The sequence below is a fragment of the Sminthopsis crassicaudata genome, chromosome 6 (assembly GCF_048593235.1).
Source record: "Sminthopsis crassicaudata isolate SCR6 chromosome 6, ASM4859323v1, whole genome shotgun sequence".
Taxonomy (NCBI): Eukaryota; Metazoa; Chordata; class Mammalia; order Dasyuromorphia; family Dasyuridae; genus Sminthopsis; species Sminthopsis crassicaudata.
Genome location: NC_133622.1, coordinates 208,693,282 through 208,720,536, shown reverse-complemented (window position 1 = coordinate 208,720,536; position 27,255 = coordinate 208,693,282). Strand labels below are relative to the sequence as shown.

Sequence of the window (27,255 nt, the reverse complement as noted above, 5' to 3'; positions counted from 1 at the left end):
GACACAGCCCTGTTGGTTTAAAAGGCCTGTATTCTCCCCAAGTGTAATCCATTTTTGCAATCTGATTGCCTTTTGGTTGACTGATTGGGTAATCCCTTTCTGCCATGTGATTGCTTTTCTTCTGGTTGATTAAATCAGAGTCCTGGCCTTCTAAAGGCTCTTTGGGTGTAACATCAGCTGCCATCATGCCCCAAGTCTTTTTTGCCTGGGGCCCTGGATCTGGGCCCCTCATCCCATTTCCCTGAATTATTCTACACTCTGATGCCCAATGGAGTCCTCTGTTGCATTTTGGACATGGGGTTTTAGGTCTTCTTTCACCCTGTCTTCTCACTGTATCTCCATTTCTACACTGAGCTCTTAGATGTCCAATTTTTCCACATTGAAAACATCGCCGAGTTTCTCTAGAAGGCCCTTGCCAGGAGGGATCCTGTCTTTCCACGTTCATCATTGTCCGGGTGTAAAAAGCATTTGTTCCCACTGTAGCACAGCGTCTTATGATCTCCTCTAAAGGAGCATCTTTGTCTAATCCCCATATAATTCTTTTGCAAATCTCATTGGCATTTTCCTTAGCCAGATGTCTGGTCATTATTTCTGTAGCTGAATTTTCTCCAATAGTTCTTTTGACAGCAGTTTGCAAACGTCCCACAAAATCTGCAAAAGGTTCATTGGGACCTTGCTGTATTTTAGTGAAAGCCTCTCCACGATCTTTCTGTCCAGGAAGGACACCCCAAGCTTTTATTGCAGCCTTAGCAATTTGTTCATATATTGTCATGGTATAATTAATCTGTTCCGAATTCTCTCCATATTGACCTTCACCAGCTAAGTGCTCAAAAGTGAATTGTGTGTTAACTCCTATTTCCAAATTGCATCTGACTTGAATTTTACATAATTCATGAAATTCCGCAAGCCATAATAAATTTTCTCCAGGTTCCAGACATGTCCTTGCTATGGATTTCCAATCATTCGGGGTTAAGACTTCATAAGACAAACCATCTAGTAACATTTTGACATAAGCTGATGTAGCCCCATAAAGGGTACAACCTTTTTTCAAATCCTTAATTTTATTCAAATCTAAAGGTGCATATCTTCTCCTTTTTTTTACCTACAGAGTCAGTATTTTCAATCACAGGATATGCATGTATAAAATCACTTATATCCTGTCCTTCTCTCTTAGCTTTAACCAATGCTTTTTCTAATCTTGTCATAGGCTTAGGCTTCTTCACAGGCAATTCTGTTTGTGTTTCTGCCTCTTCCCCTCTTTCTTCCTCCATCTCTGAAGGTGGGGTTGATGTGGGCCTGTCAATAATCTGTTCTCTAGGCAGGGTTGAAGCTTCTTCAAGAGAATCATACCATAATTCCTCATTTAAATCCTCTTGCTCTAGGGAAAGATCTTGATCTTTCCTTTTTTCCTCACACTTCCTCCTCTGTTCATTTTTAGAACTTTTCCTTCTCCTACAACTTGCTTGATAGTTTAAGGCTAATTGAACTATGTTGTAGATATAAAATACTTCTGCAGAAATTGAACGAGGCCCATTTTTTGCTTGAAATTCTTTCATTTCATATCCCACTAGCTTCCATTTATCTACATCTATCTTTTCTTCCTCTAAGAACCAAGGGGATGTGCATCTTAATGCAGCCAAGAGTTTAGCAATCTGTACCCAGGTTACAAGTAAACTCTGCTCCTCAATTATCTTGATTATACTCTCTATAGTACCACTCCTGAATGGGGGTGGAGCTGAGGTTGCTTCTGGGGCTGGGGTTGAGTCGGCTGAGGTCCAGGGATTGAATATAGTTAACATCTGCCCCATTTCAGCTATAAGAGATTCCTGGTTTAGCCCTTAACAAGTTAAGTTCCTTATTTATCTATTAGCACGCTCACTTAATCTTTAACAAAGTTTCCTCGTTACTCACGGTTCTGTGTCAGAGAGACTGAGATCTGGATGGGAGGCTTTTCCACTGGAATCAGGACCGTGTCTGTCCCTGTTCGGGTGCCAAATTGCGAAGGTCTGGTCTAGCTCCTCTTGTCAGACTCAGAATAAGTCCTTGTCAGAATAAGGAAAGGTCCTTGCCCCACGTTGGGCGCCAAATGTAGCGAGCTGTCGTCTCTAGAAGCTGCCGGATCACTCTCTGGGAAGAGATCTGCTGTGTCTTCTACTCAAATCTCTCCGACAGATTCTTCTTCCTGTAACGAACTGTTGTCTCCAGGTAGTTGCTGTTAACTCTTGTCCTTAGAAGTGACTTCCCTTCCTGCAGAGAGCCCCGTCAGGGCTGATGTAATGCAGAGTCTTCTTATTGAATCTCCTCCAGCTCTTATCCTTCTCCAGGCAGACTTACTCTCCAGGCCCAATATTGTGTCTTTTATCCTCCCAGAGAATGGGCGTGGGATAATGCAAGGGCTTCTGGGAAGAACCACCCCAGCCAATGAGCTTGCCCCCTCTATCAAGTCAACCTGAGTTCTCACCTTGTAATTGTCCAACCTGAATTCTCACCTTGTCACTATCCAGACAACCTCAGTTCTCACTTAGTAATCCTAACAAGAATTGAGAGTGGTATGAGAAAATCATGATAAAGAACTCATCAACTTGGTAAAGGAGACACACATGAAAATACTGAAGAAAATAACATTTTAAAAAACATACTAAACCAAACATTAAAGGAGATAGAAAAGGCCAATGAAGAATGTCTTAAAAACAGAATTGGCTATACATAGAGACACAAAAATTCACTCCTTAAATAGTAGAATTAGCCAAATAAAAAGGAGGTTCAAAAGTTCACTGAAGAAAATAATTCCTTAAAAATCAGAATTGAGCAAAAAGAAATTAATGACTTTATGAGAAACCAAGAAACAATAAAACAAATCCAAAAGAATGAAAAAAAAACAGAAGACTATAGCTCATTGAAAAAACAATTGACCCGGAAAATAGATCCAGGAGAGATAATTTGGAAAATTATTGGACTGCCTGAAAGCCATGATCAAAAAATTATCAAGGAAAATTTCTTTATATTCTAGAACCAGAGGGTAAAGTAGAAATTGAAACTATCCACCAATCACTTCCTGAAAGATCGCAAAATAAAAACTCCCAGGAATATTATAGCCAAATTCCAGAGCTCCAAGGTCAGAGAAAAAATATTTCAAGTAGCCAAAAAGAAGTCTTCATGTATTATAAAGTCATAGATCATACCCAGCAAAACTGAGAGTAATCCTTCAGGGGAAAAAAATGGTATTTGATGAAATAGGGTTCTTTCAAGCACTCCTGATGAAACGACCAGAGCTGAATAGAAATTTTAACTTTCAAATATAAGACTTAAGAGAAGCAAAATAAAGGAAACAGTAAAAGGAAATCATAAGGGAATTGCTAAGACTAAACTGTTTACATTCTTACATGGGAAGATGATACTTGTAAATCATAAGAACTTTGTCACTAGTAGGAAGGAATACAATTGATAGAGTACGCAGGTGATGTTGAATGTGAAGAGGTGATATCTTTTAAAATATCAAATTAATGTCTAAGAAAGGAATGTCCTGTGAGAAAGGGAAATTATCACACATAATAAAGGCAAGAAATAGCTTTTACTATATGAGGGAAAAGGGGAGAAGAAGAGAGGGGCAATGAGTGGAGCTTACTCTCATCAGAAATGGCCCAAAGAAGGAATGACATACACACTCAATTGAGTATCCTGCAGAAAAGAAGGAAGGAAAGGGGAAATGAGAAGGAGAGTGATAGAAGGGAGGACAGATTGGGAGAGAAAGTAGTCAGAAGTAATATATTTTGAAGAGCAACAAGGTGAAAGGAAAGACAGAATAGAATAAATGGTAGAGAGGAGATAATACATTTAACAATAGAAATAGTGAAGAAAAATTGAAGCAAATTTTTCTGATAAAGGCTTCATTTCTCAAACATAGAAAACTGATTCAAATTTATAAAAATAAGAACCATTCCCCAATAGATAAATGATCAAAAGTTACAGTTTTCCTATAATGTAATCAAAGGTATCTATAGCCATAGAAGAAAAATGCTCTAACTCACTATTGATTGGAGGAATGTAAAATAAAACAATTCTTAGGTACCACCACTATAATAATACCACTTATTAGCTTGGCTAATAGGACAGAAAAGAAAAATGAAAAATGTTGAAGAGACATTAATGCATTGTTGTTGGAGTTGTGAACTGATTCTGTGAACTGATTCTACTATTCTGTAGAGCAATTTTTTAAGCTTTCAACTTTCTTTTTAGTATTATTTTACTTTTCCAAATACATGCAAAGATAGGCTTCAACATTTACCTTTGCATAACCTTGTATTCCAATTTTTTCTCCCTTTCTTTCCTCCTTCCCCCTCCCCAAGACAGCAAGCAATCTGATATAAGTTAAATCTATGTAATTCTTCTAAATGTATTTTCATATTCATCATGCTACACAAGAAAAATCAAATCAAAAGGGGAAAAACATGAGAAAGAAAAAAAAATACATGCAAACAAACAACAAAGGTAAAAATACTATGCTTTGATTTACATTCAATCTGCATAGTTCTCTCTCTGGATGTAGATGGCACTTTCCATCACAAGTCTATTGGAATTGCCTTGAATCACCTCATTGCTGAAAAGAACCAAGTCCATCTCTGGAGCAATTTGGAATTATGCCCAAAGAGCTATATAAATCATGCATATCCTTTGACCTAGAAATACCACTACTAAATCTGTATCTCAAAAGAGATTTTTTTAAAAGGGAAAAGGACCTATATGCACAAAGAATTTTTCTGGGGGCAAAGAATTGAAAACTGACGGGATGCCCATTAACTGGGGATTGGTTGAACAAACTTTGGTATGTGATTATGATGGAATAATGTTGTGCTACAAGAAATGATGAGCTGGATGCTCTCAGAAAAATCTGGGAAAACTTCCCATGAATTGATGCAAAGTGAAATATACTGTGTACAAAGTAATAGCAATATTATAAGTTGATCAGCCGTGAATGACTTAGCTATTCTTAGCAAAATAATGATCCAAGACAACTCTAAAGAATTTGTGATAAAAAAAAAATACTTTCTACCCTCAGAAAAAGAACTGATGGTATCTGAATACAGATTGAAGTATACTTCTTCTTTTTACTTTATTTTCCTTGAGGTTTTTTTTTGTTTATGTTTTCTTTTACAATATGATTATTATGGAAATATTTTGCATGACTACCCATGTTAGTATATGTATGTATAATAACTTATATTGAATTGACTGCCTTTTCAATGTAGGGACTGAGGAGAGAGGGAGAGAATTTGCAAGTCTTAAAAGTCTTAAAGTCTTAAAAAAATAAATGTTAAAAATTATTTTTACATATAACTAGAAAAAAATTAAATACTAAATAAATGGAAAAAATAACACCCTCTCAGTATTGTAAGAATAAAATGAGATAGTCTTTGTAAGTTGCTTTTTCAAACCTTAAAGTACTCCATATTTTAGTATAAATACTTTAGCTATTACTATTAATTAGACTTTTTCTTTGAATCACACATACGCATACAACACGCACAAAAAAAAACTTTGGAAATTTTTTATCTTATGCCTGTTATGCCTCTATATGCACTCCCCCGTCCCTCTCAAGCCTTGTACCAAAGTAATAAGAGCCAAATTCTCTGACCTGCCTATATTGGGATGCTGGAATTGAATATCTAAATAGGGAGGTCAATAATCATTTAGCTACTACAAAAATTTGGTCTGCAAAAATCAATTGCCCAGAGTCTACAATCCTTGATAAACTCTTTATCCCTGAAGACTTGAGTAGAAAATATGGGGCAAAATGTAGATTCTGTCCCCTCATCCTACCCTAAACCATCTGATTAATATATGCTCCTGGAGAACACTCTCAGCTATGATGAAACTGCCTCTTATTCAATCCAAAAGATATCAGGGTATATCTGAGCCTAAGATGTACAAATAAGCTTTTCCTAGTTGAAATTAGGAATTACAGATCTGGCCTCAAGAACACTTAGATTTCAGTTCCAGACTGCCACATCTTGACCAGACAATCCTGGGAAAATTAATCTCTTAATCCCTAGACAATCATAAGATTGAGAGTCATAAAGCATGCACACACCTGTGTTGAAAGAGGGAGTTTCTTATTTCTACTCATCTGAAAAGGTGTTCCAAATCATTGTTGATCAGAGAAATGCAAATTAAGACAATTCTGAGGTACCACTCACACCTGTCAGATTGGCTAGAATGACAGGGAAAGATAATGTGCAATGTTGGAGGGAATGGGGGAAACTGGGACACTGATACATTGTTGCTGGAGTTGTGAATGAATCCAACCATTCTGGAGAGCAATTTGGAACTATGCTCAAAAAGTTATCCAATTGTGCATAGAATTTGATCCAGAAGTGTTACTATTGGGCTTATATTCCAAAGAGATATTTAAAAAGGGAAAGGGACTCACATGTGCAAAAATGTTTGTGGCAGCCCTCTTTGATGTAGTCAGAAACTGGAAATTGAAGGGATGCCCATCAGTTGGAGAATGGCTGAATAAGTTATGGTGTATGAATGTTATGAAATAGTATTGTTTTATAAGAAATGAGCAACAGGATGATTTCAGAGAGGCCTGGAGAGACTTACATGAACTGATGCTGAGCGAAATGAGCAGGACCAGATTATTATACACTTCAACAACAATACTACATGATGATCAATTCTGATGGATGTGGCCATCTTCCACAATAAGAGGAGCCAAATCAGTTCCAATTGATCTGTAATGAATAGAACCAGCTACAGTAAGAGAAAGAACCCTGGGAAATGAGTGTAGAGCACAACATAACATTTCTACTCTTTCTGTTACTATTTGCTTGCATTTTTGTTTTTTTCTTCTCAGTTTATTTTTACCTTCTTTCTAAATCTGATCTTTCCTGTGAAACAAGATAACTATGTAAATATGTATACAGATACTGTATTTAACATATACTTTAATATATTTAACATGTATGGGACTGCCTGCCATCTAGGGGAGGGGTGCAGGGAAGGAGAGGAAAAGTTGAAACAGAAGTTTTTGCAAGAGTCAATGTTGAAAAATTACCCATGCATATGTTTTATACATAAAAAGCTATAATAAAAAGAAAGAAAGAAAGAAAGAAAGAAAGAAAGAAAGAAAGAAAGAAAGAAAGAAAGAAAGAAAGAAAGAAAGAAAGAAAGAAAGAAAGAAAGAAAGAAAGAAAGAAAGAAAGAAAGAAAGAAAGAAAGAAAGAAAGAAAGAAAGAAAGAAAGAAAGCGAGCATTTCTGGGAATTCCTTGTATCAGTGAATCACAGGTCCAAGGTCTGGCCTTTCTGCCCATGAGTCTGGATTATTTGAACAAATAACCAAATTTAGACAGTATCTGCTTTATGGATAGATGGTATTCCCTACTCTCCCACCCCCAGAAATGTTTTTAAGTCAAGTACTTGGAAATCAGAACACATTTTCCCAGATACAATATTGTTAATAATGATGCTCAGGCTACTCTACAAAAACCTTCTCAATGTACTTTAAGTATGGTATTAATAGTAACAGAACAGAGAACTTAACCACCATTTAGTATAAGGTTTCATTTTTTAATGGGATGTGTTCTAACTTGAAATGGCAAGAATGTATTTTACCTTCTGCCACCAGTGTAGCCAGAACATCTCTCTCATCTACTCTCCTAATTTATTTGATTCCTCTAACTCTGTACCATTGTAAAGATACTTCAGGGATCCTTTATTTGGGGAGAAAAAGGGACTGTGAGGATGCCTTTTCATACGGGAACTTAGAACATTGGGCATTTGTAAATCAAAGGATTTATCTGTGCATAGGACAAGGAGAAAATCTTTAGAACTTCATGTTAATCTTGTTATTCACTTTCAGTTGTGTCTGCCTCCTTGCAATCCCATTCACAAATGGCAGAAATACTGGAGTGGTTTGCCCTTGCCTTCTCCCTCTCATTTTATAAATGAGGAAACTGAGGCAAATAGGGTGAAGTGACTAAGCCAAGAAGTAAGTGTCTGAAGCCAGATTGGAACTCATGAAAAAGAAAGTTTTCCTGACTTCAGGTTTGGTGTCTACTGTCACCGAATTGCCTCTAAATTAGCCTAAGAGGTTGTCTGGTTTGAACCCCACATTTTGACAACTTAGGAAACAGGCACAAAGAGAGATGTCCAAGTGACAGAGAGAATCCTGTCTTCAACTTCCAATCAAATGATCATCTTCAATAGCTTTTCTGTCTACTAGAAATCACCCTAGTTTCTTTCAGCTAAAAGAAAAGGCACACACCTACTGTGAAAATTAGGGGGGGTATGCAAACAATGATGAGGTAGCAAAATTTCAAGAGTCTTTTAATCAGAAGTGCCATGCCTTGCAACTGACTCATTTGTAAATCATACGTGTTTATACAGGACTTAGTCCTTTGAATAATGAAGGAATAAGTGTTAAAAGATATAAAGTTTTCATGCTTGTGCAAGCTATTGATTCAGACCAGATCTTGCATGACAAGGAGACATTTTGAGATATTGTTATGAGGAGAACTACAAAAAAAGACAATACCATCTAGGGGAAACATCTAAGACTTAATAGCTATATGAAACAAGTGTTTTTCTCTTAATACCTAAAAAGAAAAGTGGCTATTCCAGTTAAACAGGGTTGTCATTATTGTGAACCTCTGAGTCACTTTATGATATATTTTTGTGAAAAATGAATACATCGTGAAACTTGTAACAAAGAAAGAGAAACTTGTAATGCTTCCCTCCTGCATGGGGGTGCTTCTGAGTTCTCACAGGTAATGCCATCAGAACACAAGCTCTGTTGAGACTTGCCTTGGCAAGGTAGGAGGCTTTGGGTACAAGCCTGGCCTGGTAAACCCACTAGGCCAGAGACCAACCTAATTAATTTTGGGAAGGCTCAGCACATCACCCTCTGAGGGCAGAGTTGTGATTTGTATCTATGGAGGAAATGTTCATACTAATGAAATAACAGATTTTTTTTTTGAGGCTGAAAAACCACAAAGGAATCAAAACATGAGAGAGTGCATTTCAGGGATCAATAACAGGTTCGATATTTTCTTCATTAATAGACATGGAGTAAAAACATGGGGAGCTCTCTGAATGGAGACCTTGTTACATTACCATTTATTTTGGGGGAGTGAGTTTTGAGAATTGTTTTGGGTTTTGATTCTTAATTTGTGATTTCATTAGTATGGAGGAATAAGCATTTACTAAGTGCCTACCATGTGTCAGTCATTATATTTAGCACTTTACATGTCTAATCTCATTTGGCCCTCACAACAACCCTGGGATACCAGGCCTATCATTATCTACATTTGACAGTTGAGGAAACTGAGGCAGAGTGACTTACCAGAAAGTGTCTTAACAGAAAGGGTCCTAGCCAGCACGGCAGAGATAGTGTCCGAGGCCAGATTTGAATTCAGGTGTTTCTAATTCCAGACCCAGCATTCTGTTACTATAACCCCTAAATACCTCTGGGAAAATTTCTAATATGGAAACTATCTTCATTTACCTTTTTTTTTAATCTCATAAAAATGACAAATGAAGACTAGCTACTGATAACAATCTGGAATCAATAAGACTTGGGCATCTCAAGCATAAACATGTTCAAAACACAATTCAACATTTATTGTATGTTTCTCTTTCTGTATTCCCCACCCCTTCTTTCTTAAACTATTCCCATAGCCTTTTAACTGGTTTTCCATCTTCCATTCTCTTCCCACTCCAGTCTGTATCCTCTCATAAGCCTTTGCAGTAGTTTTCCTAAAACACGGGGCTAACTATATTATCCTTGTACCAAGAAATTGCAGAGATTCTCCATTACCTCCAAGGTCAAATAGAAACTCCCGATTGTCACTTAAAGTTTTTCATAACCTGTTCTCTTCCCATATTTCCAGTCTTCTTGTACAGTACTCCCCTCTGCATGCTCTGAGATCCATCCTTAGAAGTCTACTTTACTGTTTCTCACACATGGCAGTCTATTTCTTTGCACTGGCTTTCTCCCATGTCTGTAATGATCTCATCTCTATCTTTTAGTCAGTGGAGCAGTTGTGCAATGGACTAAGGAGTACTCTAATTAAGGTGCCTGGAGTAAGGAAAATCTGAGACTTCCTTGTTGTGTGCTACTGGGAAAGTGACAACATTGGTTTGTTTTAGTTTCCACAATTATAAAATTGGGATCATAGAAGCACCTGCCTCAGAGAGCCTTTGTGAAAATCAAATGGGATTATATTTGTAAAGGGCCTGGACATAGTAGGTGCTATATAAATGTTTATTTCCTTCTTTCCTTGTGGATCCCTGACTTCCTTCAAGCCTAGCTCAAATACCACCTTCTGCATGAAGCCTTTTTAATGTTCCCTAAGAGGTCAGTGCCTTCGGGTCTAAGGTTATCTTCCATCTACTCTGCATGTGTCTAGTTATCTTTGTTTATTTCAACTACTTCTAAACTGGCTCATTCAGGTCACTCCTTGCTTCTCCCAGGCCACTTGATGCTAAATGGCACAAATCCAGATCTGGATTTTTTAACACCAGAGAAGATCCTTCCAATCTTTCTAGACTCACAAGAATGGAGATGACTCCCTTGTTCAGAAATGGAAAAATGAAACAAACATAAAGACAAAAGACCAAAGCTTATTTCTTTTTTTTTTAAAGTAAAGCTTTTTATTTTTCAAAACATATGCATGAACAATTCTTTAACATTAGCTCTTGCAAAATGTTGTATTCCAATTTTCCCTTCCTTCCCCCACGCCCTCCCCTAGATGGCAAGTAGTCCAATATATGTTAAACATGGTAGAAATATATGTTCAATCCAATATATGCATATGTATTTATATCATTATTGTGTTGCACATGAAAAATCAAATCAAACCAGTAAAAGAAGAAGAAGAAGAAGAAGAAGAAGAAGAAGAAGAAGAAAGAAGAAGAAGAAAGAAGAAGAAGAAAGAAGAAGAAAAAGAAGAAAGAAGAAGAAGAAGAAGAAGAAGAAGAAGAAGAAGAAGAAGAAGAAGAAGAAGAAGAAGAAGAAGAAGAAGAAGAAGAAGAAGAAGAAGAAGAAGAAGAAGAAGAAGAAGAAGCAAGCAACAAGAAAAGAATGAAAATGAAAAGCTTATTTCTTAAGCCCACATGACATCAGGGAGATGAAGATGGATGGATGGATGGATCAGGTCTCCACTTTAAAGCATGGGGTCTCAGCTAGTCATGGATGACAGAGTCACATTATTAGGAAGAAAGTAGCAAAAGGGACTGAAGTGAGAGAGGCCATTTGAATGCCTCTGTCATCAGTTAGAGAGCTTCCCATTTACCCTGTGGTTAGCTAGCTGACCATATTCTTTCCAAAGTATTTCCTTTATACATTACTATAACTCTTCCAGATGCAGGTTCCCAAGCTCTCCAAATAGAGAAATTACATCAGCTAAACAAACAGATGGGGTCTCTCCATGCACCAGATCCCTGTGACATTTATTTCATGCAGTCCTCCCAAACAATTTATCATTACTGACTTGCATAAACAGATAACCTGGCTCTCCTGCAGGTCCCTTTCAACTAGAAAGCTATGATCCTTTAAACTCCCTGTGCTGGACAGACTCCCATGTTAGCATTTTCAGAGTGAGCTATTAATAGTGAGTAGAATAATTCAGATATGTACTGAGCCTGTGTGCTTGTTTGCTTTTCACAAGGACGTATGATCTTAGACCTTTTTCTATTTGTTTTGTAGCAATAGAACATAAATCTTTGGGGAGAGGGAAGGGGAAAGGTTAGGAGCAGGTGGAGAGCTTTAAAATCTATTCCAAAAGGAATTGATTTCTTTTCCCTTGAATATTACCAATCAATGTAGACACAGGCTGTCAGTCCTGTCTGAGGCCCCATGTCAGCCTCTTGGAATATCAACCTCAACCTCATGTCAAGGTTTACCTTTCGAGACACTTACCATGGTAGTACTTTGTGATCTCTCCCTTCCAGATTATTTAAATTCCTTTCTACCCCACCCAATTATATTTTATTTGTTTTATATATGCTTTGCATTTACTTAGATGTGTACATTTTGTTCATCCCCAATCAAGTATAAACCCCTTGAATGTAGGGACAATTTCAATGTTTGTTCCTTCTGCCTGCTTAATTAGAATACTGGCTTCAAACAGCTAAAATCCGGCAATATTTCTTATAATATAATATATTATGTTAACATAATGTATATAGTATGTAACATATATTGTTTGGATTAAATGTTCTCTGCTAAGGGCTACTCATGTAAACAATCAACAAGGCACTTTTAATTTTTTTTATGTTCATGATTGCTGTTGTTTGTTTTGTTTTGTTTTGTTTTTTATGGCTATTGTTCTTCATTTGTTTTTGTTTTTGATTTTGGTCTCCTTATCTGGTCTAGATTAGAAATGCATAAGAAAGCCAATCACAGACTTGATCCCAACATTGATCCAGCTTGAAATTTCAAACTGTTCAATTTTTCCAGTGGGGACCATTTCCCACGTCTTTAACTAAGCTGCATCTAGGGCCACTTCCAGTCATTCTCATCTATATCCTGCCACTGGATCTGGATGGCTCTGGAGGAGAAAGTGAGCCCAAACACCTAGGATTGTTAGAGCCAGGATTTGAACACCAGCTCTATCTCTCTCACCATTTTGCCCTTGCCTACTTTTCATTTTCTACAAATATTTAAAATAAAAAAACATCAGGGATTCATCAGCTTCCTGAAAGAAGAGTTTCAGGCTTCACAAAAGCAATGCTTACCTTTGGTCAATAGAAAGGATCATTCAGTACTAAGAATTAATACATTACTTGATAGTAGTTTATCACTATGGCTTTTAAAATTTCAAAACTATTTAAGCAATTTATCTCCTCCTCTGTTAATCTAGGAAGCCTATATTTTTGGAGGAAAAAAGAACAATTTGCCCCAATGTTATATAAACTATTTGAAAAAATAGGAGATGAAGGAGTCCTACTAAACTCCTTTTATGACACAGACATGGTACTGATACCTAAATCAGGTAGATCAAAAACTGAGAAAGAAAACTATAGACCAATTTCCTTAATGAATATTGATGCTAAAATTTTAAATAAGGTATTAGCAAAAAGAATTCAGAAAATCATCCCCAGGATAATACACTATGATCAAGTAGGATTTATACCAGGAATGCAGGGCTGGTTTAATATTAGGAAAACTATTGACCATATTAATAATCAAATTAATAAAAACCATATGATCATCTCAATAAATGCAGAAAAAACATTTGATAAAATCCAAAATCCATTCCTACTAAAAACTCTTGAGAGTATAAGAATAAATGGACTATTCCTTAGAATAATCAGGAGCATATATTTACGACCATCAGTAAGCATAATATGCAATAGAGATAAACTGGAACCTTTCCCAGTAAGATCAGGAGTGAAACAAGGTTGCCCACTATCACCATTACTATTCAATATAGTAGTAGAAACGCTAGCTTTGGCAATAAGAGTCAAGAAAGAGATTCAAGGAATTAGAGTAGAAAATGAGGAAATCAAACTATCACTCTTTGCAGATGACATGATGGTATACTTAGAGAACCCCAAAGACTCTGCTAAAAAGCTATTAGAAATAATTCAGAATTTTAGCAAAGTGGCAGGATACAAAATAAATCCACATAAATCCTCAGCATTCTTATATATCACCAACAAAATGCAACAGCAAGAGATACAAAGAGAAATTCCATTCCAAACAAATGTTGAGAGTATAAAATATTTGGGAATCCACCTACCAAAGAATAGTCAGGAATTATATGAGCAAAATTATGAAACACTTGCCACAAAAATAAAGTCAGATTTAAATAATTGGAAAGACATTCAGTGCTCTTGGATAGGCCGAGCGAATATAATTAAGATGACAATACTCCCCAAATTAATCTATTTATTTAGTGCTAAACCAATCAGACTCCCAAGAAACTATTTTAATGACCTAGAAAAAATAGCAACAAAATTCATATGGAAGAATAAAAGGTCGAGAATTGCAAGGGAACTAATGAAAAAAAAAGTCAGATGAAGGTGGTCTAGGTGTACCTGATCTAAAGCTATATTATATAGCAGCAGTCACCAAAACCATTTGGTATTGGCTATAGCATAGTCTATTGGCTAAGAAATAGACCAGTCGATCAGTGGAACAGATGAGGTACAAAGGACAAAAAAGGGTACATCTATAGCAATCTAGTCTTTGACAAACTCAAAGATACCAACATTAGGGATAAAAATTCATTATTTGAAAAAAACTGTTGGGAAAACTGGAAATTAGTATGGCAGAAATTAGATATGGATCCACACTTAACATCATATACCAAGATAAGATCAAAATGGGTCCATGATTTAGGCATAAAGAATGAGATCATAAATAGATTAGAGGAACAGAGAATAGTCTACCTCTCAGACCTGTGGAGAAGGAAGGAATTTATGACCAGAGGAGAACTAGAGATCATTATTGATCACAAAATAGAAGATTTTGATTACATCAAACTAAAAAGTTTATGTACAAACAATACTAATGCAAACAAGATTAGAAGGGAAGAAACAAATTGGGAAAATATTTTTAAAGTTAAAGGTTCTGATAAAGGTCTCATTTCCAAAATATATAGAGAACTGACCCTAATTTATAAGAAATCAAACCATTCTCCAATTGATAAATGGTTAAAGGATATGAACAGACAATTCTCAGATGATGAAAGTGAAATTATATCCACTCATATGAAAAAGTGCTCCAAATCACTACTGATCAGAGAAATGCAAATTAAGACAATTCTGAGATACCACTACACACCTGTCAGATTGGCTAAGATGACAGGAACAAATAATGATGAATGTTGGAGGGGTTGTGGAAAAACTGGGACACTAATACATTGTTGGTGGAGTTGTGAAAGAATCCAACCATTCTGGAGAGCAATTTGCAACTATGCCCAAAAAGTTATCAAACTGTGCATACCCTTTGATCCAGCATTGCTGCTATTGGGCTTATATCCCAAAGAGATACTGAGGAGGGGAAAGGGACCTTTATGTGCCAAAATGTTTGTGGCAGCTCTTTTCATAGTGGCTAGAAACTGGAAGATGCATGGATGTCCATCAATTAGAGAATGGTTGGGTAAATTATGGTATATGAAGGTTATGGAATATTACTGCTCTGTAAGAAATGACCAGCAGGAGGAATACAGAGAGGCTTGGAGAGACTTACATCAACTGATGCTGAGTGAAATAAATAGAACCAGAAGATCTCTATACACTTCAATGTTGTATGAAGATGTATTCTGATGGAAGTGGATATCTTCAACATAAAGAAGATCCAACTCACTTCCAGTTGATCAATGATGGACAGAGGTAGCTACACCCAGAGAAGGAACACTGGGAAGTGAATGTAAATTGTTAGCACTACTGTCTATCTACCCAGGTTACTTATACCTTTGGAATCTAATACTTAATGTGCAACAAGAAAATTGGATTTACACACATATATATGCATCTAGGTTAAACTGTAACACATTTAATATGTATGGGATTGCCTGTCATCTAGGGGAGGAGTAGAGGGAGGGAGGGGATAATTTGGAAAAATGAATACAAGAGATAATGTTATAAAAAATTACTCATGCATATATACTGTCAAAAAATTTATAATTATAAAATAAAAAAAATTTCAAAACTAAAGCTATCTTTTATCCTTCTATATACAGGAAAGTACATTTCATTCTTTTCCTGGAGTAAAAATTATTGGCTGACCTTTGTCCTTTGCTTTTTACAGTTGTCTAAACTACACTTCTTGTATGTGTCTATAATATAATATTTTTATGGAAAAGAGAAGTAAAGTGGTCAGTAACAAAAATTAATTTAGGCAAATTCTTAGAATATTTTTGGAAACTAACAGAAATATCTATTATATTGCTATAAAAAAGGTACATATTCAGACATGTTAATGAAGGAGTGCAGTATAGCTGGGAACTCTGGACGAGCTTGTGGACTAGAACAGCTTATTCCCAGGAATTGCTAAAGCAGTTCATCCTGTTCCTATGGTCAATCATGATGGGAGCTCAAGTTTCCCAGACTGCCTTGATCAACATATTTGAAATAGCCTTGATGGGAACTTAGTTATCCCAGACTGTCTTTCAGACAGTCTACAACTCAATCCCACCTTTATTTTCCACCTCTTCCCTCTAGAACCTCTTTTTGATTCATATTCTTACTCTCTAGATCCTGCCCCTCCCTACTTCCATTGTTTCTCTTGTGTTATAAAAGTTGTGTCCCCCCCCCAAATTAAATTGTTCATTCAGTATGATTCTGCCTCACATGGTTACATTTGTTTGAACCCATGTATTATTCATGTAATAAATAGCAAATCTCTATTACCTGTGAAGGATGTCTCTGACATAATTTCTTTATGTCATGAACTGAATCTGTATTATATTATTTTTGTAATATTTTACAATTATTCTCCTTCAGTTCTATTTCATATCACCACTTTTGGTACTTTTATTACTACTTCAGTATTGCATATATTTTGTAGAATATTAAAATCACTTTAGTTATATAATTCACTTGGTATATTATTAATTCACCTTAGATTAATCCAGAATCAGTTACTTTTATCTCAAAATTGTGGAAAGTATCATTTCATTTTCTAGCTTGTCTTACTGCTGACAATCTTTCTTAAGGAGAAAAGCCCAGACTTTGCCTCTTGAATTCTCATCTAAATTTCATAACTTTGGGGAGACCAGAGTTGGCAAAAATTCACTGCAGACTCTAGTAAATTTGATTCTTTTAGACTGAAAGACCAGTTAAATTCTAAGATATAAAGTGAAACTTTAAAAAATTTCCTCTTATCCCCCTTTAATTCTGCATATGACAGAGTAGATCTGTAAATGGATATTTTAGTATTCCACATCCCCTAAAATTTACCATAGTAGAGAGATCTCTAAGGAGTGAGGAAATTCAAGAGGCTAAATGAAAGGGGGGTAGCATTCCAGACATGGGTGACAGCCTGTACAAAGGCACATAGGCAGAAAATGAAATGTCATAAAAAAGAAATAGCAAGGAGATCATTTTGGCCACAGGATAAAATACATGGGTCAAAAATATGACATCAATTGAAAAGATAGTTTCCAGTCAGATTGTCAAGAGCTCTGAACTTGGGAATCAATGGAGTTGACTTTTAGAAGCAAGATGAAAAGAAAGAAAGAAAGGAAGCAAGGAAGAAAGGAAGAAAGAAAGAAAGAAAGAAAGAAAGAAAGAAAGAAAGAAAGAAAGAAAGAAAGAAAGAAAGAAAGAAAGAAAGAAAGAAAGAAAGAAAGAAAGAAAGAAAGAAAGAAAGAAAGAAAGAAAGAAAGAAAGAAAGAAAGAAAGAAAGAAAGAAAGAAAGAAAGAAAGAAAGAAAGAAAGAAAGAAAGAAAGAAAGAAAGAAAGAAAGAAAGAAAGAAAGAAAGAAAGAAAGAAAGAAAGAAAGAAAGAAAGAAAGAAAGAAAGAAAGAAAGAAAGAAAGAAAGAAAGAAAGAAAGAAAGAAAGAAAGAAAGAAAGAAAGAAAGAAAGAAAGAAAGAAAGAAAGAAAGAAAAGAAAAGAAAGAAAGAAAGAAAGAGGAGGGAGGAGGGAGGGAGAGAGAGAGGGAGGAAGAAAGAAAAAAAGAAAGAAAGAGACAGAGAGACAGAGACAGAAACGGAGACAGAGACAGAGAGGTAGAGAGACAGACAAACAGACAGAAAGATTTCCATTCTATAGCAGCTACTGATTTACCCACCAAGCCCAAGAGGAGCTAAGCCACTTAAGTTGTAAATTCTATCCTAGGACTGTTTATCCACCTTAGCCATTTTCTACTTTTCTTCAGACAGCCCTCTCCAGCTTTCCTCCACTTACTCTGGAAGCAATAATCAAATCACCATTACTATTGCTTCTGGGGAGGGCATGCCTGTCAACTGCCTTATTTATTCCACTAGTCTTATTCCCTTATTATTTCACTACCTTTATGACTTTCTCAAGACTTCCTTGTTCCTTCTCTGCTCTTGACTTTTATAATCTCTTTTAAATTATTGTTTATATGTATTGGTCAACCTGCCATCTGGGAGAGGGGAGTGGGAGAAGGAGGGGAAAAATTGGAACAAAAGGTTTGGCAATTGTCAGTGTTGTAAAATTACCCATGCATATATCTGGTAAATAAAAAGATATAATAATACAAAAAATTAAAATTAAAAATAAATTAAAAACAAATTATTGTTTATATAGATTTTGGCATCTCTGCTTTTCCATGGCATGGAAGTAATAATTTTTAATTGTTTAATATTTTTGGTTGAATCCAGTTGTTTGGCCTTGCAAACTTTCCACATGTCTCTCATAAAAAAAAAAAAAAAAAAGATTTTCTAAAATTAAATTTTATCAAGTATTTATATTTTTCATTCCCCCCAATTCCCCAAAAGAAAAGAAAATTTAAACCCTAAAAACAAATAATCACAGTCAACTAAAACAAATTCCCATAGTGGCCATGTCCCAAATGTGCTTCATTATGTTTATTAGCCCATCATTTTTCTATAATTGAGTAAGTCTCATTATCAATCCTCTCAATAATCTCAACAATATAAATTTAGACATACAAATCTCAGTTATAAAGCCCTTTATTCACAAAATCTTTATGTTTTCTTGTTTGATACATTATGGACTCTAAACATAGTTTCTTTGTGCATGTCTTTAGAGAAGTGGTCAATTTGTAACAGTTCTACACAAAGGTTTGGGATGGCTGCAAAGACCCTGAGAAAATTATTTTTTTCCCTACTTAGAAAGAAAGGAAGCTAGTATTTGATTAGGACTGGATGGCTGTTGCAAACAATTCAAGAGCCAAATCTTAATCGAAGGAATGAAAGGAATAGTTGAGCTTCACTCTGAAAGACTCTGGTTTATAAAGTACAAAGTGCCTTTTCAATAGTTTGTGTTTTTTGGGGGGGATTTTTGTGTGTGTGTGTGGGGGGGTTTTCACTGTATATTTATTTATTTGTTTGTTTGTTTGTTTATTTGTTTGTTTGTTTGTTTGTTTGTTTTGCTGAGGTAATTGGGGTTAAGTGACTTGCTCGGGGATCACACAGCTAGGAAGAGTTAAGTGTCTGAGATTAAATTTGAACTCAAGTCCTCCTGACTTCAGGGCTGGTGCTCTATCCACTGTGCCACCTAGCTGCCCCTGTTCATTTATTTATTTTTTTTTTCCTTCTCTCTCTCTCTTTTTTTATTATAGCTTTTTATTTACAAGATATATGCATGGGTAATTTTTCAGCATTGACAATTGCAAAACCTTTTGTTCCAACTTTTCCCCTCCTTCCCCCCACCCCCTCCCCCAGATGGCAGGTTGACCAATACATGTTAAATATGTCAAAGTATAAGTTAATTACAATATATGTATACATGTCCAAACAGTTATTTTACTGTACAAAAAGAATCGGACTTTGAAACAGTTGTACATTTATTTTTAAAGAAAAACAAAAATAAAAAACAAAATTTGTCTAAAAAAAATGAAACGAGTCTTGCTGTCATGTCTGATATCATGATCTTATATGTAAGATTTTAAATTAAATTTTATCTTTTGTCTTTTATGTCTTTTGTACTGTGAATAATTAAAATACAAAAATGATCCATATTAATCACTCTTTCATCAGATATATAAAGTATCAAGGAAAAAAACTTCAAAAAAAGAACATAGTTTGGTAGTACAATTTAATTTTCAATAGTTTGCATTACAAAGTTCTGTTCTTATTGTTTCAGAAACTTCCTTTTCCTGCTTTCCAAAATACACAAAGCAAGCAAGATAAGATATTTAAAAACCAGAAACAAAAACTACATACCCATATGCTATAAAACTAGGACCTACACCCTATTCATTCAATCAACAAGCATTGTGTTTACAGTAAATATACCTTAATGAAAGACATAAAATTTCACTTTAACCAGAGGATAATTAAAGTTCTTTTGTTCCTGTTTTCTTGAAACAGCCATTATAATTATTATCTAAATATTTGACTAAGCACAGCAGTTATAAACTAAAGCTTTGCTCAGTGGATCATTACTCCTACTGTCTTTAGAAGTGATAAACCAAAACCATGTCACATACTCTATTAAGATTTAGGTACATGAATTGAAGGCTGTGAGAAACCCTGAAAGAGGGCTCAGAAGTCCTGTTAACATCATAAAAATAATGTAAGTAAAACTGGCATTTTTTGATGAGGAGGAGGTCCAATTTTTTTTTTTTTAATAATAGGTATGTGAAGGGTGCCAGGGTTCATCTGATTATTTTGAATTTTTTTCCTATATGTAGCTGAAATCTTTCTCACTGTAACTTGCATTCCTCCCTTCCCCTTTCTAGTTCTGCCCTCCAAGACCAAAAAAAGTATGTAGAATTCCTGTTCCACAGTGATGAGGCTTCGGTCTGGCATCAAATGTTGGGGTTTAGCACCAAACAATGAGGTTGAGGTCCAAGTAATGGGGTGTGGTGGCTGTTCACATGTGAAGAATTCACAATGGCTTTCTCTTTGCTTAAAGGCAGGTTTCTTTATGAGAAGAAATTACAGATAAAATGAAGAGGTAAAATAGATACTAGGAATGATAAATATGAAATAGATTTGGGAGAGCAGTATACTTAGCAAGGAAAGATGATTGTTGTCATTGTTTTAACTGTTAACATTGGAAAAGACAAGTTCCCCAGTGGAACTCACAATTAATCAGGAGAAAGGGAATACATCATGAGATGAGAACATACTCTTAGCTTGCAGGATAAATCCACAAATTAGTTTAGTGCCCTGAAAGAGTTAGCTACAATGAAGAGAAAGACACTGTGAGTCATGAAGGAGAGTTGAGGAGAAAAACATCATGAAGCAGGCTAACCCAAAAGCAAAACAAAAGGTATTTAGCAAAGATGGCTTAGGCCATAGACAGATTTATTTATTTATTTATTTTTCTGAGGCTGGGGTTAAGTGACTTGCCCAGGGTCACACAGCTAGGAAGTGTTAAGTGTCTGAGATCAGATTTGAACTCTGCCCTCTTGAATTCAAGGCTGGTGCTCTATCCACTGAGCCACCTAGCTGCCCCTCATGGACAGATTTATAAGGGATATTTAACCTTGTGGGTTTGATATCCTAACTTGCTTTTCTGATTGGATACAGTAAGATGGGTTTACCCAAAAATAGTAAGTGGGACTATCAGTTGGAATTAATTCCCATCTGTGCCCTTCTCTGCTTGCCTCAGGGAATATTAAAACCTTATCAGTACTTTAGATTTTCCTCACCAACGCCACTTAATTACGCAGTACCTCATCAATAGAACAACTTTTTAATACTTATCAATGATTATCCTCAATTTCCCTACCCTAATTCTATTTTCTTTTTTTTTTATTATAATGTATTATTTTTAATAGCGTTTTATTCCCCCATTATATGTCAAGGCAATTTTTAGCATTAATTTTCAGTTCCATTTTTTCTCCCTACTTCCCTCCCCTCCTCGCTTCAAAAAATGGTAGGCAATTTGATATAGATTATACATGTGTTATCATATAGAACATATTCTCATATTAATTTCAGTGAAGAAGAAACAAATTGGGGAAGGGGATCTATGAAAAAGAATAAATTAAGTGAAAAAAAAAAGTATAATTTGATCTACATTCAAAATCAAACACCATTTTCTTTCCTGACTTCTTTGTACTTGTCTTGAATCATTGCATTCCTGAGAAGAGCTGAGTCATTTGTAGCTGATCATCACACAATCTTGTTGATATTGTGTACAATGTTTTCCTGGTTCTGCTCATTTCACTTTGCTTCAGTTTGTACAAGTCTTTCCAGGTTTTTCTGAAATCTGCCTGGATTTCATAATTTCTTATGCATGATAGTATTCCATTATATTCATATACCACAACTTGTCCAGCCACTTCCTAATTGGTGAGTATCCCCTCGATTTCCAATATTTTGCCACCACAAAAAGGGCTGCTATAAATATTTTGTACAAATAGGTCCTTTCCCCTTTCTCTTAAAATCACTTTGGGATACATAGTAGTGGTGTCAAAGGATATGTAGATTTAGTTGGCCTTTGGACATAATTCCAAACTGCTCTCCAGAATAGTTGGATCAGTTCACAATTCCAAATAATGCATTAGTGTTCTCAAATTTCCCACATTCTCTCCAACATTTATAATTTTCTTTTTCTGTCATATTAATTAATCTGAGAGGGGTGAGGGGATATCTCAGGATTGTTATAATTTACATTTCTCTAATCAAAAGTGATTTAAAGCACTTTTTTATATGCCTAGATAGTTTTGATTTCTTCATCTGAAAACTGCATTCATCCTATTCCCATTCCCAGTTATGATGATTATGTACTTCTCTCCAGCCTATTTTTCCTTCTGTTTGTCCTCTCTCTCCTTTCATCCCTTCCCTTCTTTTCTCTCTCTCTCTCTCTCTCTCTCTCTCTCTCTCTCTCTCTCTCTCTCTCTCTCTCTCTCTCTCTCTCTCTCTCTCTCTCTCTCTCTTTTTTTATTATAGCTTTTTATTTACCAGATATATGCATGGGTAATTTTTCAGCATTGACAATTGCAAAACCTTTTGTTCCAACTTTTCCCCCCTTTTCCTCCACCCCCTCCCCCAGATGGCAGGTTGACCAATACATGTTAAATATATTAAAGTATAAGTTAAATACAATATATGTATACATGTTCATACAGTTATTTTGCTGTACAGAAAGAATTGGACTTTGAAATAGTGTACAATTAGCTTGTGAAGGAAATCAGAAATTCAGGTGGACAAAAATAGAGGGATTGCATCCCTTCCCTTCTTGAAAGTGGTTTTCTGGGGCAGTAGGTGGTGCAGTGGATAGAGCACCAGCCCTAAAGTCAGGATATGTCCTTTGACCATTTATCAATTGGGGTCTGGTTCATATGCTAATAAATTTGGCTCTAAGAAATGAGGCCTTTATCAGAGACACTTGCTGTAAAGATTGTTTCCCAGCTTCTTGCTTTCCTTTTAATCTTGGTTGCATTGGGTTGATTTGCGTAAAAATTTTTCAATTTAATATAATAAAAATTATCTATTTTACATTTTGTAATGCTCTTATCTGTTGTGGTCATGAGTTCTTCCCTTCTCCATAAATATAACAGGTAGACTATTCTTTGCTCTTCTATTTTGCTTATGGTGTCACCCTTTATGTCTAAATTGTGTATCTGTTTTAAGTTTATCTTGGTTAATGGTGTGAAATGTTGATCTATATCTAGTTTTGTGACCTATTGTTTTCCAGTTTTCCCAGCAGTTTTTCTCAAATAGTGAGTTTTTATCCCAATAGCTGGGTTCTTTGGATTGATCAAGACAGTAGCTTATTATGGTCATTTACTTCTATGTCTTGTGCTGTCTCTGTTTTCCTGTAATTTAATTAACTTCTTTAAGAATTTGGATGCTATACCCTTTGATTCAGTATTGTTTCTACTGGGTTTGTATCCCAAAGAGATCATAAAAAATGGGAAAGGACCCACATGTGCAAAAATATTTGTAGCAGCCCTTTTTGCAGTGACAAGGAATTGGAAACTGGATTCCCATCAGTTGGGGAAGGGCTGAATAAGTTATGGAATATTATTGTTCTCTAAGAAATAATCAGCAGGATAGTTTTAGAAAGGCCTAGAAAGGCTGACCAAAAGAACATTGTGCATAGCAACAACAAGATTGTGATGAGGAACTTGGCTTTTTTCAATGTCGAGGTAATTTAGGGCAATTCCAGTGGACTTGTGATGGGGAGAGCCATCTGGATATAGAAAGAAGACCATGGGGACTGGATATGGATCATAACATGGCATTTTCACTTTTTTTTGGTGGTGTTTACTTGCTTGGGTTTTTCCTCTTATTTTTCCCCTTTTTGATCTGATTTTTCTTGTGCGGCATGATGAATGTATAAATATGTTTATTTCCTTGTTTAATCTATATTGAATTGCTTGCTGTCTGGGGAGGGAGACTGGGAGAGGGATGGAAAAGGATATGGAGCAAGAGTTTTGCTGAGGTGAATTTTGAGAGCTGTCTTTACCTATATTTTGAAAGGTAGAAAGCTATTATTTAAAAAAAAAGAATTTGGATGTTATACCATTTGGTACATATGTTTAATATTGATATTACTTCATTGTCTATGGTACCTGTTAGTAAGATATAGTTTCCTTCCTTATCTTTTTAGATTAATTTTATTTTTGCTTTTGCTTGGTCTGAGATCAGGATTGCTAGCCCTGTTTTTTTTTTAATCTTTAGCTAAAGCATAATAGATTCTGCACTGACCCCTTTATTCTACGTGTAAACAGCATATATAGTATAGTATGGATCCCCTTCCATTTTTATGAGAGCATTCATCCCATTCCCATTCCCATTCCCAGTTATGATGATTAACTATGTACTTCTCTCCAGCCTGTTTTTCCTTCTGTTTATCCTCTCTCTCCTTTCATTCCTTTTCTTCTTGAAAGTGGTTTTCTGGGGCAGCTAGGTAATGCAGTAGATAGAGCATCAGCCCTAAAGTCAGGAGGAACTGAGTTCAAATCTGGTCTCAGATACTTAACACCTCCTAGCTGTGTGAGCCTGGGCAAGTCACTTAACCCCAATTGCCTCAGGAAAAAAAAAAAGAAGAATGAAAGTGATTTTCTTCTGCCTAATGCCTCCCCTCATCAGCCCTCTTTTCTGTCATTCTCCCCTATCCCTAACTTTATTTTATCTCCTCCCCTCCTATTTCTATTGATTATGCATATTATTCTGTCTTTGAGCCAGTACTGATGAGAATAAGGTTCAAGTGGTGATCATCACTCACTCTCCCACCTATGGTCTATCTATGATCAGACTATGACTATAATATAAATTTTAGAGTTAGCAAATCTGCAGCCTATTTTTGTATGGTTCACAAGCTAAGATTTGTTTTATATTTTAAAATACAATACAATTTTATTTAAAAATATAAAAAACATTTTAGCTTAATTTTGACTCATTGATCTATATTTTGCCAGCTCCTGATCCCACATTATTGTTTTCTTACATTATGACCAACCAAGAAGCCTACTAGTCAGCACTCAGGACAATAAGAAAGGAGCTGATCATCTCACAGGAGATGATAATTCATGAGGTGAGGGAATACCTCACTTTTGTTTTTGTATTTCCAGAAACTGGTGCTTGATAAATGTTTATTAAAATGGACCCCTTCCTCCAGAAAGACAAGTGCTTTTTCTTCCTTAATCTGCTTTTCATTGATGTATTCAAAGGGGCCTAGGTTTGGTTTCCCTTAGTTTGGTGCCTTTATTTAAGGCTTCAGCTCCCTTTGGATACCTCAGTATAGAATTGCATAAGACGTTAACAACTTGGGCCCCTCTAGTGTTGAAACAACAATTTCCTGGGTTGCAATTGAATGTGCAACTTTCCCAGCACTTGACTAAGAAGAATTGGGGGGGAGGGGGAGGGTTAGTATATTTGAAGGCACACTAACATGTATACTGATGTTCTTAGAATGAGGAAAAGAGCTAGGGTGGAAAAGCATATGAGTCAGACACTAAATTTCATTGAGAAAAGAAGGAGAATGTGCTGGTGGTAGGCAGATAACAGTTACCTGATTTTGAATTGAGCGATAAATTTGGACTGAATGAATCTCTAAAAATGGAGGTTTCTGAGTATGACCATAGAGGGAAAGTCTGAAAGTGGCACTAGTAATATATACAATTATACTACAAGATAAATACATTATGTATTCTTTCTATGAAACTTTTTTCCCCCACATTTCCTTCAGTTGATACAGAGCTCTTCCATTTGTTATTCTAATGTCTACTTTCTTTATATTTGTCACTTTAAATGTCCCAGTATGTGGTAAACAGTAGGTATTTAATAAAATCTTGTTGACTAATCATTAAATTATCATCCTCTTTTTTTGAAAATAATATTTTATTTTCCAAATACATGGTTTTCAACATTCATTTTTGTAAGATTTTGTGTTCCAATTTTTTTTCCTCCCTCTCTTATCTCACATCTCCCCAAGATAGAAAATAATTCAATATAGGTTAAATATAGGGCAGCTAGGTGGTCAATAGATAGAGCGCCAGCCCTGAAGTCAGGAGGACTTGAGTTCAAATCTAATTTCTAGCTGTGTGTCTCTGGGCAGTCACTTAACTCTAATTGTCTCAGAAAAAAAAAGTGTGTGTAGACTAAATATGTTCAATTCTTTTAAACACATTTCTATATTTGTCATGTTGTACAATAAAAATCAGGCCAAAAGGGAAAAAAACATAAGAAAAAAAACAAATAAACAAAAAGTGAAAATACTATTCTCTGATCTTTATTCAGTCTCCACAGTTTTCTCTCTGGATGTGGATGGCATTTTCCATTTCAAGTCTATTGGAATTGCCCTTATCATCCTTTTACTTAGTATGATTATAAGATATCTTCCAGTTTAGATTGAGCTGGATTTGGAGGGGAGGAGGTAGACTTTATAAGACCATAAACTCACCTACATGGCCAATAATACCTTTAGACTCTTGGCTAAAGGGACTATGTTTGTACAGTTTGGGTGAGATACAGTTGTACAACAATTTTGCTTATTATTGCAAAGCTTCTGAGAATTTGTATAGCATGCAGTATGCAATGATTATATAATGAGTTCGTGCAAATGCTTAATTCTAAAGATAGATGTGTGTGTGTGTGTGTGTGTGTGTGTGTGTGTGTGTGTGTGTGTGTGTGTGTGTGTAATGTTTGGGCTAGCTTTCTGGAGGGCCTTGGGACCAGCCTTGGTCTCAGCAGAATAATCACCACAAGAATAGTCAGGAATAAAGTCCAAAGTCTTCATTGCATGAGAGTCTGAGGGTGGAGATGAGAAGCTTTCTCATAAAATGATACTATTCATAACAGAATTTAGTGGTGGGGAAGGAAGAGAGATTTTTGTTTTGTTTGTGTTTGATATAATAGCAGTGACATGGTCCTAGTATCCCATTGATAGTGATAACCAAAGGATAGATTTTATTTTTACTTGCAGAACGAATAAAGCATATGTTCCAGAAATGTAAATTGAATTAGTGACTCTGAGAATGAAGTAGGTGCCTCCATTTTTGCCAAGGCTTCTATGATTGTATTGATCATTATACCTATGACTGATTTAGACGCAGGTCATTTGGAAGAACTCTAGGTGCTAGTGAACAATCCTGATCATCACTAGTCTCCTTGCTCCATTCTGTTAATGCCTCCATACTTCCAATGTGGCTAGGAGCTCCTACTTTGGTTTCGTTTTTCAACTTTC

The 27,255-nt window shown here is 35.7% G+C and overlaps 1 long non-coding RNA gene across 1 annotated transcript in view; it reads right to left on the bottom strand.

The window, feature by feature from the left end:
- LOC141547986 (uncharacterized) overlaps positions 1-27,255 on the bottom strand; it is a 106,517-nt gene that overhangs the window by 14,005 nt on the left and 65,257 nt on the right. Inside the window, exon 2 of the long non-coding RNA XR_012483714.1 lies at positions 6,604-6,734. This is a non-coding gene — a long non-coding RNA (uncharacterized LOC141547986). The remainder of the gene's footprint in view (positions 1-6,603; positions 6,735-27,255) is intronic.